General features: G+C 41.3%; 1 protein-coding gene across 5 annotated transcripts in view; it reads left to right on the top strand.

Moving 5' to 3' along the window:
* The window catches only part of LOC138026686 (adrenocorticotropic hormone receptor-like), a 56,718-nt gene that overhangs the window by 24,388 nt on the left and 17,330 nt on the right, over positions 1-15,000 (top strand). For 3 of the 5 annotated variants that reach the window (XM_068874128.1, XM_068874129.1, XM_068874131.1), the window contains 2 exons: positions 2,205-2,289; positions 4,568-4,688. The gene's annotated coding sequence lies outside the window, so the exon portion shown is untranslated. Of the gene's footprint in view, positions 1-980; positions 1,675-2,204; positions 2,290-4,567; positions 4,689-15,000 lie in introns of those variants that run through there. The other 2 variants (XR_011127320.1, XM_068874130.1) reach the window with 2 other exon arrangements.

Raw genomic sequence — 15,000 nt, 5'->3', positions numbered from 1 at the left:
CAAATTCTGCTCAAATTATGCAACTTGTTCTTGAATTCATTCCCTTTTGCAAAATGAGCGATCGTGTAGCAATACTTTCTTGGTGTCACAAGCTCCTCTTCTATTGTATTTTGCTTTCTTTAGGCTACGGTGTCTGGCTATGTTTGCTGGTTCTGGTATGGTCCCTACCTGCAAGTTATCGGGCGGCGTGGCTGACGCCATTTGGCAAACTTGCAAATGAGAGGTACTGTGACCAACACCATCTAGCAACTTCTGGTCCCGTCATCTCGTGCCAGACTGCCAGTCTCCGAGGGAGGCTCTCTCTCTCCCATACCAAAACGCGAATGCGGCTAAAACATTGAACAAAAATGGTTTCAGGCGTGTCAATATATACCGATTATGCCAGCAGTGCTACTTCTTAAAAATGGGCGAAAATTATGCTAGCATAATCCATAAAAGCCTACTCTGTACGTACTAAATAATATTATTGTCAAACGAAAACAAAAATAGCAGAGACAATTTGTGCAAATTAACGTAAATTAATGTAAATGAGTCTCCTCCCTCCTGAAGGGTTAGTTCTGAAAATAGGAAGATACGCACAAAGTTTGACTCAAGTGCATAGGGAGGCTCCTAAAACAAGATGGCGCCCAAGGTTAAACAACGTGTGAGGGTTAGAGCTAGGGTTACAGTGCCTGTGGGCCATGAAATCATTCTTACATCTCTTACAAATTTTCAAACACAAATTTTGACATAAATATTTTAAGGCCGCCATTTTTCATAACAACCCTCCTCGTTCCAGTTCTTTCACGATTTTGTGAGCGACAAACCGTCCAGTTACTCGTCCAAATGTAAATTTTAAGACGAGTAAATGGAGAAGAGTTTTCTCGTCTTAAATTTACATCTGCCGAGGAACCCGTCAGGCGAATCTTCCGTTTCAGACGAGAATGCATCTTTACATATAGGTATTGTTGGTATAATTATTATTTTTATTTTCATCTCAGCTTACCATAATCTGAAACAAAGGGACAAAAAGAAAGCTCTGGCTTGGAAATTTTAGAGCTAGAACCAATTATTAGTTTTTCCCACAACTGGGTATAAGCTGCTTTTTGGAAGGCCCTTGTTCTGTTATCTTCCCGATCATTCCTGATGTCTCCCATATTACGAATGCAAAGTTCTAAGACATCAAGATCAAGACATAATTTAACAAAAAGTGCTGATGTTGTTGTGCAAGTTCTCAGCTGACGGCACTTATTTTCAAGTGCTTGTGGCATTGGCCTGCACCTAGAGCATATACACCACCCAACAAGCTGGGCACACCCTGACGGGCCAAGATCAACCTCAGCTGGGTGTGGTAACAGTGCCGTTGCTATGGTGCCTCCTACAGGTGTTGTTTCCGTGTCGTCGCCAACTGTGTCTATACCCTCCTCATCCAGATCATCCTCCATTATCAGGACAGAATAGATGTGATCCATACTCCATATCCCTTTGCGAAGGTTTCGAATTGCCAATTTCCTAACCATAGCTTCGCTGAGGGTAACACTAAATGCCTACCAAGAAACAGTACAAAGCAACTTTATTACTTTGCAGAATACCCCAAACCAACTAGCGTTATCTGTTATCATTTTTTTGTGCAAAAATATAAGGTGTTATCAGTGAGAAAACAAGACGTTTTCAATAAAAATATCACGCAGGGGAGAATATGGAAACACAACGCACAAAAAAATAGTATGTAAGCATGTATACTTTACACATTTTAAGAAATAATATTGATGGAGCTGGATTATGCTGCAACGTGTATATTTTCCTTACTCATAATTACTTGTGCTGTGATTCATTGTTTTCACCCAAGGTTTTTGCACGAAGGTACAGTGTACTCCCACTCGCATATTGCTAACTCCAATTCCCTCTTCATCAATTGTACATCAATTGCAAGGTGCAAAAGAGAAGAGATTACATTTTGCGTCGTTGTTGCCCCTCGGCTTGAACATCGCCGACGCTTAAAAGATGAAATCCTTCGAAGCTTCGAGTCAGGGTTGCACTCTTCTTTCGATCCTCGAGCAGATGGAGTGTATTATTTTGCGAATCCTGAAATTAAAGCCCAATAAGTTTAGAACTTGGCAAATCTGCTTCAAATTCAATCATTTCTAACCGAATACATACCCTATTCTTGCAACGTTTATATAATTCTTTTTCCACATCACACAATTTGTTTCTTCCTTTACAAGGGCATCCTATGTGCTGTTTTCCTTGAAATCGCTTTGTACTGCAAGCACTTTTACATTTAGTGATCCGGAATGTTCTTCCTGACAGGTAAATATTAAATTCTGAGCGCTATGTTTGACATAGAATTCGTTAACTGCGAATATACGTGACTCACGCGTGAATCCATAATGGCGGCTAGAATTTTCTGTGAGCGCGAGATCAAACAAACTCGATCTTGCGCAGCTTATGATCCTGTCCCCAGCTTTACCAGCAACGACGACCGAACGAAAACGTTACAAGTTTGCATATTTAGTAGGCAAAACAATAGCTTTGCACTCTCTTTTTCCATTTCTTTGCCGTCGTGAGCAAAACAACAATGCGAAATAGCCAAATTTGAGGTTTTATGGAGGACGCCAGCACTTGACGATAAATTTTCATTTCCTCCCCTAAATTAGGCTTGACTCATATCGGTTTCATTCTTGAGGGAGTGCCACACCATTGTCATGTTAAAAAGCTTGGATAGTCTCCAACTGATTAAAATAATGGGAATTTATGTTTTGAGATGACGTTCTTGTTTGCGTTCCCGTCGTTGTTGCTAAAGCTCCTTAAGAGCTTCTGCCTGAGAGACCGGGGAAGACTTGAAAATGAAGGTCGACCGATTTCGCTTAAAATTGGTACACAAAGTACTTATGTCGAATTATGTAATATGACAAAGTTTCAGCTTCAACGACTTTTTTTTAGCCGAGTTCTGGATAACAGCCCCTCAGGGGTCCCCAGAGGCTGATTTTTAGTGCAATTTAGGCCACTTTTAAATCTCTCTTTTAGCAACAGGAAATTAATTTCAGGCAAAAACAAAACTATCTTTGTAAAGCCCTATCCTCAGGCTTTTATGGGTGAGAACATTAGCTCATAGAAATTTTTCGCTAGCCTGTGGCTGTTATCACAATTTGGTCATACTTAAAACATATGGGAAGCAACCAGAAATGGCCTTTTTTTCAGACCAAATATTTTCCATGCCCATGTTTTATATCTTGATGTCTTAGTATCCCTGCAAAGTTCAGCCCTTAGTTTAGTAATATAAAGAAAAAAATACTAAGGTTGAGGCTTTTTACTAAGAAAAAAACTTACGAGAAGATGGCTAACCAGGCCACTTCCGGTTAAAGTTTCAACAAAGCGTGTCTGCAAAAATCAGCCATTTAATTTCGATTATCTTTTTTCCTTCCAAGTTATGGTTAAAAGAGACTCTGAAGTTAATTGTCACTCAAAAGACTTGCGTTAATAAGAAATTTTGGAAGAAGTCTTGAAAATTAAGGACAATAGAGCCGCTGCGAAAACTCTTTGTTTACCTAACAACATATCTCTTGCCGGTAAATCACAATGCAAAATTGCATTTTTTCGTCCAAACTGCAATGTTAAGTTTATCTCCTTTGTTCAACTCGTTCAACGTATCACGTCTGTGGCCGGTAGTAATGAAGCGCTAATTAAATCAGGATATAAGCAAGCTTTGTAGTTCCATTCAGTAGTACTATAACCCACCTGTTAGGGCTTTACTATTTTCTGAAGAAAAAAGAACTTATTGGTCTGTTTAAATGCAACCACAACATCTGTCATGACACTACTTGAGAATCGTTTTGAAACTTTGTTGAAACTTTAACCGGAAGTGGCCTGGTTAGCCATCTTCTCGTAAGTATTTTTCTTAGTAAAGAGCCTCAACCTTAGTATTTTTTTCTTTATATTACTAAACTAAGGGCTGAACGTTGCAGGGATAATAAGCCCTCAAGATATAAAACATGGGCATGGAAAATATTTGGTCTGAAAAAAAAAGGCCATTTCCGGTTGCTTCCAATATGCTTCAAATATGATCAAGTTGTGATAACAGCCACAGGCTAGCGAAAAATTTCCATGAGCTAATGTTCTCACCCATAAAAGCCTGAGGATAGGGCTTTACAAAGATAGTTTTGTTTTTGCCTGAAATTAATTTCCTGTTGCTAAAAGAGAGATTAAAAAGTGGCCAAAATTGCACTGAAAATCAGCTTCTGGGGACCCCTGAGGGGCTGATGTCCAGAACTCGGCTAAAAAAAAGTCGTTGAAGCTGAAACTTTGGCATATTACATAAGTCGACATAAGCACTTTGTGTACCAATTTTAACCGAAATCGGCCGACCTTCATTTCCAAGTCTTCCCCGGTCTCTCAGGCAGAAGCTCTTAACAGCACATATCACGGTTTTTGCAGTACTCTAAGTAACAACGACGTCAAATCACCAAATTTGACGTTTTGACAACGTGAGCATGCAATTCTCTTTTTTTTTACTCTAAAACCGTAAGTACACAATTTATTTTAGAATACTTCACTTATATTGTACAATTTCAATCTCTTTTAATCGTAGATCTTAAAAGTTCCTATTGTATCGGATGCGAGACGTTTGAAACAGTTTCGAATACTGTCGCATTGTTTAATACCAGCATTTCACTTTCTCCCAAGAAAAATTCTCTACAAAGGATGTAAAGGTGAGAATAACTTTGTTATGTTGTAGCAAGAGAAAATAAAGTGGGAATCTTCCCCTTTATATTCTATCTGATATAGTTAAACACCGGCAATTTTGCAAGCATGCAGCGTGATAACATTTCTCTCTCAGTTCAAGATTCGAATACGGAAACAGAATTATGCAATGTGGAGCTTCCAACGGGACATCCATCTCAAAATTTTGACCATGTAAAAACGACTTTTAGACAACTTAAAACACGTCCAAAACGACTTTTTAGTCCTTCAACATTTTTAATCATTTCAGGAGACTTACAAATCAACTTATAACTCATCATGATGACTTATAAATCGACTTCTAACACGTCACGGTGACTTATAAATCATTATGGCAAATTTCAATCGACTTAAAACATGTTATGGCGACTCATAGGTCAAGTTATAATTCGTTATGGCGACTCTTTTAAGTCGTCATGACGAGTTGTAAGTTAACTTGCGTGTCGCAATTTAACAACTATTCACCGAAGTGGAAGTGGCTAGTGGTGGATATTATGTACCGTGCCGCGAAGCGGCGAGGTAAATATCAACCACTAGCCACCAACACTGAGATAAATAGTTTGTTTCAGTATATACTAAAACAGTTAGATGATAAAGCACAAAAAGATGATTTTAACTCAGTATTCCTCCAACGATTACAATATTTTCGGGCGCAAATCCCGCGCAAGTTGCTCGGAGGTGAATAGTTAACAATTATCTTGCGACATCGCGCGGAACATGGCCTGATAATTAACCGACGAGGCCAGCACTCGAAGGCCGAGTTGGCTAAAATCAGGCGATATTCGGCAAGATTGAGCAGGATAATTGTTTTATTAGTAAACACATTGTTGACAAAGCACAACTTTCTACGTTTTTTTGGAAAAAAAAAAAGCTGGAAAAACTACCATTTTTCTCCGCGACATACAAAATTACGTATATCGTTTGATATACGTTGAGTACGCACGACGAATATTGAGCACGCTATGACCATATTTGGACATTTCTTACAATGTGTTGAATAATAACAATTATTTCATGAGCGCGCGTTGGATATGAGATGGTAAATAGCCAACTCGGCGCACCTCGCTGGCTATAACCAGCCTCATATCCAACAAGCGCGAGTGGAATAATTCTCTTGTTAAATTCCTTAAACTCCAAAAGTTTGGAAGTACGAAATACGAGCGAAAAAAGGGAGAAAATCCTACCGAAATCGAAAAAACTTGATGAAGATGCGATGTTGTAGAATACCTAGTGGTCACACAGACGCAGGCTCATCACATCGAAATTGATCCAAACTTTCCACAAAAAATGTTTTTTTTTTGCTTTATACCAAGAGAAATTTCGCCTAATGGCGTAAAAAAATTTTAGTTTAGCAACGCTAAGCGCAATCATTTACCATATAAGGTCAAACTAAGGTATATGAGCTGATAACCGAGATTGAGTGAACCAATCAGAGCACGAGAATTGCATTATCCGAGGTTGAGAATTTAATAACAAAGGACATCCGGAGTTTGAGTAGCCAACCAGAGCGGGCTTTGAACGCTGTCCACTGTTTTAGTATATAGAGGATATTACACGGTGGCGAGAAGATATGAATTTTATGTTCTTTTTATTATATGGAGACTAAAGAAGGAATATTTACGATTTTATTGTGTTTCAAAGTAGTCAAGTTTTACAAATATGGCTGGGCTTTATAGCAAACAGAAATAATTTTCTTCGTGTTTTCTTCTCCGTGTTCTCGTTTTCAAGTTTTTCTTTAAACTCTTTAACTTCTTCGTCGCTGATGGATTCAAACCTGCTCGCCATGCTTTTATTCTAAACAACAAACGCGACGCGAGAAACCAATTCAACAAAAGCAAAAGGCGGGAATCGTGACGTCATTGAACGATACGACACTCACAAAGAAAATACGCCACTCGGGTCCCGGATGAAGTGGCGTATGGAATCTACGAGTGGTCTAGTTCCCAGTGAAACACTCTCCTCCATATAATAAATACTAATACCTAATACGTGTTATAAGTCAGTTTATTATATGACTAGCTCCGCGAGGGGGCAAGATGAATCAGATCGCGTGCTCTGATTGGCTACCCGAGGGTGCAAGATGGAGCTATCTTGCCCGCTCGGGATTTCTCGCTTGGTCCCGCAAGATCAAAGATCATTTTTTGGTGTTTTAAGTCATATAATAAATCCTCGTTCTTTTTTTGCGTGTTTATGGACCTCGACTTCGTCTCAGTCCATAAACCCGCAAAAAAAAGAACTTGGCCAATATCCAGCCATCTTGACCGAACAAGCCTGATCAATAACCCATATTTATAAGTCGTCATGATTTGTTATAAGTTGACTTTTAAGTTGTTTTCATATTTGAAAAAGTGTAAGTATTAAAATGAAATGATTTTGGACTGGTCATAAGTCGTAGTTATAAGTCGTCTTATGACTAGTCTTTCCTGTCCTATCTTGTGCACGGTAGTATTATGCACATTTTATAAACACTGCACCGCATATCTCTGATTACAAAAACAAATCTGTTTATACACACTTCACCGGCAAACAATCTCGTTGATCCTTAAGTAGTGACAGGAAAACGTCTGCGATTCTTTGGTGGAAAGAACAATAGCGAAAAAGTCTTTTGGGAATTTGACTCTTTTTATTATGCAAAATTTGAACTACATTTTCCTATTAATAATTAACAATTATTCGCCGAAGGCGAAGTGATTATCAGTGAATATTCACCGAGACGAAGTCGAGGTGAATATTCACCGATAATCACTGAGCCTGAGGCGAATAATTGTTTTAGTATAAATACACAGGTGATTATTTCAAAAAAGAGAAAAAAAAAACATTTCAACGCGAAATCATCTTTCCTTACAGTGGCAAAACGACTACGGGCAGCTATTTTGTCCGTCGAGGTAATTATCGGCTGATAATCCGAGATAGCGAGCAAATGAGAGCGCGCGCTTTTGTATAATCACCTGTGTATTTATACTAACAACTGTTTATACACACTTCACCGGCAAACAATCTCGTTCATCTATGGGTAGTGACGAGAAAACGTCTGCGATTATTTAGTGGAAAGAACAATAGCGAAAAAGTCTTTTGTGAATTTGACTCTATTATTATGCAAAATTTGAGCTACATTTTTCTATTGTTTATGGTGGCATTGGGATTGCGGTAAAAAAAAAACTTCGCTTTTAGCATATGTTGTGGTTTGCGGTTTTCCTATTTTTAGCATTTGGTTTTCTGAAAAAAAGGAAAGGGTTTTTTTTTTAAATGTGTGCTTTAGGTTCGTCAATCAAATGCTTTAAATTCAACCGAACCTACTGTAACGACCATTCAACCGAATACATACTATAACGCCACAATTCCATAATAAAACATTTTTATCTTTCTTTTTAATCAACACAACAATCAGCACATGCTTATTACTCCATCGTCACGTGACTACGTTCTTAAGGGGGGTACCTATGTGGATCGCCTACGCTACACTACTCCCCCCTTTATGAACACTGTCCCAGTGCTGGTCCACTGTGCAAATCACTTCCGAGTAAATGTAAAACAACTTCAAATTGACAAAACTGACTGAGTCTCTAACGACTCTTCGTTAATTAACATGACAATGTCCACAGTTCTCAGGAAACACGCGACAGTTAAATGTTCAAACTTGTTTAGTTGCCTCGCCTGTTCGGCAATGTCCATCAGTCCCCAAGCATTACTGGCCAATCAGATTAACCATCCACCCAAGTTCCGTACCGACTTGGTGGCTTTCATTGCCTGGATGGTCTCCCACGAACACTGGAAACTGCCTCAGGTATGTTTTGTACAGGCAACCCCACCGTTTGACGGCTGACATCCTCTGGGTAACTGTCATCCCCAGTAGAAGTTGGCAAATCCACGTGAGGTTCAAGTTTCCTCACTATATCAGGCTGGTCACTGTTATCTATCCCAATGCAATCAGCATTCTGAGATCCAGGAGTAACATCATCCTCTTCTCCCCCCGTTGATTCTGTTTCGACAAGTTCAACTCCCTCTCTCTCGTTAACCGGAGCTGACTGTCCGTCTTCAACAAACACTGGAGAATCTACATCTGATGCCTCTCTTTCCTCTTCTCTCGGATTTGATAGCTGCGTCTGCCCTCTTGGAATCCATCTCTCCAGTGGGGGCCCCAGGTAAGGCTTTAATCGGTCTGAATGAACAACCTTCAGCTTGGCCTTCCTGCTCTTCTGGATTTGGTATACTACATCGGACAACACTGATATTACCAAATAAGGCTCCTCCCAAGGGCAGTCAAGTTTGGAATTTCTCCCTTTCTTTCTCCGAACATTGTGCAGCCAAACAGAATCACCAATAACAAATGGTCTGCCAGCAAGGCGTTTGTCATAGCTCCGTTTCTGGCGCATGGCTGCCTTGCTCAAATGTCGTCTAGCCAAATCATGAGCACTGGCCAATCTCTTTTGAACAGCTTGGGCGTAGTCCGTCTTGAGTGGGGGTGCATCGGGAGGTGCCTCGTTTAGGGCATCCAAAGGAACTTCCAGTTCTCTACCCAGCATTAAGAGATTAGGCGAAACCCCTGTTGACTCATGAACAGCACCTCGGTAGGCCATCATGCAAGCTGGTAGCTGAAGATCCCAGTCCTTCTGATCTGCCTTAATCTTCCCACGCAACATTTCAACGAGGGTCCTATTGAAGCGTTCCACCTGTCCATCGGATTGGGGGGTGCATTGGGGTAGTGCGAGTTTTCTCGATGTCTAAAAGCTTGCAAATTTCAGCAAAGACCCTTGATTCAAAGTTAGTTCCTTGCTCGCTCACCAACTTCTCAGCAACAGTACTGGCCTCCTGGTTTGGTATAGGGTAGCTCTCAGTCCATTAGGTGAAGTAATCACTAACCACCAGTACAAACTTGCTTCCTGCTGCTCCATCAAGAAGTGGGAAGTCCATGTTGGTTCCAACCTGACCGTGGCACACCGCTCACCAACAGGAAGTTTACATTTCACTGGTTGCCCACTGTCCTGGTTACGGACATGCATCGCTGTTTGGACACCGACATGAACAAAGGACACTTGTTTCTGAGATTTCCAACCCTTACACCACCTACAACGGTCATCGCAAGGTCGACGAGAAAGTGCATCAGCATTCTGGTGTCGTTGTCCCGGTCGATACTGGATCTCAAAGTCAAACGTACTTAAGAATTCAATCCAACGTGCCAGTTGTCCTTCTGGGTCCTTAGCTTTGATGACAGAGCGCAAGGGGGAATGATCAGTTCGAATGCAGAATCTTGTACCTTGTAGGTAATGCCGATGTTGCTTGACAAACTCTACAATTGCCAAAAGCTCACGCCGAGTCACACAATAGTTCCTTTCAGACTTCGACAATGTTCGACTTGCAAATGCAATAGGTCTTTCCATCCCGTCTTGAAGCTGTGATAACACTGCACCAATTCCATGGTCTGATGCGTCGGTGTCTAGCACAAACTTACCCACTCTGGTCGGGCAGGCCAGGACACCAGAGGACGTAGGCGAACTCTTGAGGCTGTCGAAAGCCAGCTGACATTTCCCCGTCCAAACAAATTCTGTCTTTGCTTCTGTTAGCTTGTACAGCGGTTGAGCTATGGTTGAGAAATAAGGGACAAACCGACGGTAATAAGAAGCAAGTCCGAGGAAGCTTTTGACCTCTGTCCTGTTTTCCGGAATGGGCCATGTGCAAACTTGTTCGACTTTTCCAGGGTCTGGGCCGATGCCCTCTTCTGTGACCACATGTGCGAGATATGAAACACGTTTCTGGAAGAGAAAACACTTCTTCAGCTTAAGCTTTAGTCCTGCCCGGGTAAGTCGCTCAAACACTTGTTTCAGCCGTTCTAATTCCTCCTCGAATGTACGCTCCATGACAATCACATCATCAAGGTAAATCAGACAGATTTTCCAATGTAGACCCTTCAAGACAAGTTCCATCAATCTGGCAAATGTAATTGACGCGTTACAAAGCCCGAATGGCATCACGTTCCATTCATACAAGCCTCTTGGGGTTACAAATGCTGCCTTTTCTTGGGTGTTCGTGTCCACTGCCAATTGCCAGTAACCGGAGGCAAGATCCAACGTGGAAAACCATCTAGAGCCGCTTAAAGCAGCATGTGAATCATCAACTCGCGGTAAGGAAAAGGCATCCTTTACTGTCGCTGCATTTAACCGGCGGTAATCAATACACAACCTCTGGCTACCGTCCTTCTTAGTCACCAGCACAACTGGGGAGGACCAAGTGCTTGATGATTCTTTCACCTTCCCTTCCTGCAAGAGATCAGTTACTTGTAGTTCAATTTCCTCATGTTTCCATGGAGAGGTGCGCCGGGGCTGTTGTCGAATTGGGGGCACACTGCCTGTTTCAATTCAGTGCTCGACCATATGTGTAGTGCCCAAGTCCCCGTTGGAAAAAGAAAACACATGTGTTTTCCTTGGGTGACACCCTGCTGGCGTTTCCCGAGCCCAAATTATCTTGTTCATGTGACTTGCGTGCTGGGCAGTTACGACGGTAATGGCCAAATTCCTTGCAATCCCAGCATAGACCATTTCGACTGAAAGAACGTGGGGCAGGTGGGCGTCGCTGGCTTCCAGAGGTGTTCACAGACGTTGACTGGGAGAGCTCCTGTAACTGCTGAACTAGCTGTTGGAGAACAACTTGCTGAGTCTCCTGACGTTGTTGTTGTGCTTGAAGGTCAGACCGTAACATTTCAAACTGATCTTGAAACAAATCAGGCTCGCTTTGAAATTCATCAACAGAGCAAACCTTTGGAGAGCTTCTTGGCCGATCTCTATCCAAGAGACGAAATGTTTCAAGTTCACACGCCAGTGACAGGGCTTCTTCCATGGTGCGTGGTTTGTCCCTGCGTAGTCGAAGCCTGTCGTCTCGATCTTTGATAGCATCAATGAAATGCTGGACGGCAAACCTTTCCTGAGTGTCAGGGGACAAATCCTGATAAGCGAGAGTTGACATAGACCGGATATCTGCAGAAAGGGCTTGAACACTTTCATTTTCTCGTTGGCGACGGTTGTGCAAACGTGCCTGGTGTAGCTCGCGCTGTTTTTCAACACCAAACCGAAGTTCCAATTTGTCAACAATCTTCGCGTAATTTCGACAGTCGCTGTCGGACATGCCATTTATCACCTTTTGAGCTTCGCCGCGAAGGCTTGCGGCCAAGAAAACAGCAGCTTCTTCTTTGTTCCAACCATTAACAACAGAGCCACGCTCAAAGTGTTTCAAATAATCTCGTAACGACTGAGTACCATCACCATTAACAGGTTTGAGAAACTTCCGGTGGTGTGTAAACAACTCACTTAGAAATTTATCCATTTCGTTCTGGGATGCGAACTGGTTTGCAGAGTGAAATCGGCGACTTGAACTTCCAAAATAATTTACTGGCAGGCCCGGAGATGAATCAGACGCTGATGTAAACGGGTTCGCCGGCTTAAAAGAGTTAGTTGGCGTCAAACAACTCATTTCTTTGAATCCTGAATCCACGTGCACGATTGATTTTTCCGCCACTGAGGACCGCCGAAACCACACGAGCAAACAAGCAAGTAACATTTCCACCCAGAACCACACAAAACGATGATATTCGCTCGCAAAAACCATCAAAATATCTCCAGGGGTACGTAAAGTTCGTTTTGTTCACCACTGCCACCAATGTAACGCCACAATTCCATAATAAAACATTTTGATCTTTCTTTTTAATCAACACAACACTCAGCACATGCTTATTACACCATCGTCACGTGACTACGTTCCTAAGGGGGCTACCTACGTGGATCGCCTACGCTACAATACCCTATTCTTGCAACGTTTATCTCTTTTTCCACGTCGCACAATTTGTTTCTTCCTTTACAAGGGCATCCTCTGTTGCTGTTTTCCTTGAAATCGCTTTGTACTGCAAGCACTTTTACATTTAGTGATCCGGAATGTTCTTCCTGATAGGTAAATATTAAATTCTGAGCGCTATGTTTGACATAGAATTCGTTAACTGCGAATATACGTGACTCACGCGTGAATCCATAATGGCGGCTAGAATTTTTTGTGAGCGCGAGATCAAACAAACTCGATCTTGCGCAGCTTATGATCCTGTCCCCAGCTTTACCAGCAGCGACGGCCGAACGAAAACGTTACAAATTTGCATATTTAGTAGGCAAAACAATAGCTTTGCACTCTCTTTTTCCATTTCTTTGCCGTCGTGAGCAAAACAACAACGCGAAATAGCCAAATTTGAGGTTTTATGGAGGACGCCAGCTCTTGACGATAAATTTTCATTTCCTCCCCTAAATTAAGCTTGACTCATATCGGTTTCGTATTTGAGAGAGTGCCACACCATTGTCATGTTAAAAAGCTTGGAATAGTCTCCAAGTGACTACAATAATGGGAATTTATGTTTTGAGATGACGTTCTTGTTTGCGTTCCCGTCGTCGTTGCTAAAGCTCCTTAATAGCACATATCACCGTTTTTGTAGTACTCTAAGCAACAACGACGTCAAATCACCAAATTTGACGTTTTGACGACAACGTGAGCATGCAATTCTCTTTTTATTACTCTAAAACCGTGAGTACACAATTTATTTTAGAATACTTCACTTATATTGTACAACTTCAATCTCTTTTAATCGTAGATCTGAAAAACTATGCACGACGAATATTGAGCGCGCTATCACCATATTTGGACATTTCTTACAACGTGTCGAATCATGATAATTAAGAATTATTTCACGAGCGCGCGTTGGATATGAGATGGTAAATAGCCAACTCGGGGCTACACACCTCGCTGGCTATAACCAGCCTCATATCCAACAAGCGCGAGTGGAATAATTCTTTTGTTAAATCCCTTAAACTCCAAAAGTTTGGAAGTACGAAATACGAGCAAAAAAAGGGAAAAAATCCTACCGAAATCGAAAACACTTGATAAAGATGCGATGTTGTGTAATACCTAGTGGTCAAACAGACGCAGGCTCATCACACAAACATTTCTTTTCTTTTCACGTACTTCTAAGCTTCGAAATTGATCCAAACTTTCCACAAAAATGTTTTTCTTTTGCTTTATACCAAGAGAAATTTCGCCTACTGGCGTAAATATTTTTAGTTTAGCAACGCTAAGCGCAATCATTTACCATATAAGGTCAAACTAAGGTATTTGAGCTGATAACCGAGATTGAATGAACCAATCAGAGCACGAGAATTGCATTATCCGAAGTTGAGAATTTGATAACAAAGGACATCCGGAGTTTGATTAGACAACCATAGCGGGCTTTGAACGCTACCCACTGTTTTAGTATGTACTAATACTAATACGTAAGTCAGTTTATTATATGACTAGCTCCGTGAGCGGGCAAGATGAATGAAATCGCGCGCTCTGATTAGCTACCCGAGCGGGAAAGATGGAGCTATCTTGCCCGCTCGGGATTTCTCGCTTGGTCCCGCAAGATCAAAGATAATTTTTTGGTGTTTTAAGTTTGTTCGGTTTGCTCGGTTTGCTTTTTTTTGCGTGTTTATGGACCTCGACTTCGTCTCGGTCCATAAACACGCAAAAAAAAAAAACTTGGCCAATATCCAGCCATCTTGACCTTACGCTTGGTCATGATGAGTTATAAGTTGACTTTTAAGTCGTTTTCATATTTGAAAAAGTGTAATTATTAAAATGAAATGATTTTGGACTAGTCATAAGTCGTAGTTATAAGTCGTCTTATGTCTAGTCTTTCCTGTACTGTCTAGTGCACGGTAGTATTATGCAAATTTTCTAAACACTGCACCGCATATCTCTGATCAAAAAAAAATCTGTTTATACACACTTCACCGGCAAACAATCGTGAATATTGGATAAAAGTCGCAACTATTAGTGCACATAAATTGAATTAAGGAAAATACAAAACTAAAGGCATCGCCGGATATCAAAAACGCTGTGGGAAAAATGGAAACGTACTCCCCGAACCAAACGCAGTGCCGTAAACACTTTGGGGTTTAAAGGTATCCAATTGCGTAACAGATGAATGTAACAAATTAAAAGCATAAAGGCGGCTTAATCACAAGTTAGGCTTAACATGGCTCAGCACTTGAGCATCGGTGTAACGTTGCAAACTTGACTAAACTACAAGAAAAGCCACAGCAAGCACTGAATTGGCAATCGTAACCTCTAGAAGACGAATACACAAAGAGCCGCGGCACTGAACTGTCCTCTCTGGGTAAGAGACATGGGCCAGCCAGAGAAATTAAGAACCCATCTTAAAAGAGCTTTACAAGTCCAAAATCTCGAAAATTGTGAGTAAACGGTGTCGACCTTGAA

The sequence above is a fragment of the Montipora capricornis genome, chromosome 12 (genome assembly GCF_036669925.1).
Source record: "Montipora capricornis isolate CH-2021 chromosome 12, ASM3666992v2, whole genome shotgun sequence".
Taxonomy (NCBI): domain Eukaryota; kingdom Metazoa; phylum Cnidaria; class Anthozoa; order Scleractinia; family Acroporidae; genus Montipora; species Montipora capricornis.
The sequence above is the reverse complement of the archived record's forward strand: the minus strand, read 5'-3'. Positions and strand labels throughout refer to the sequence as shown.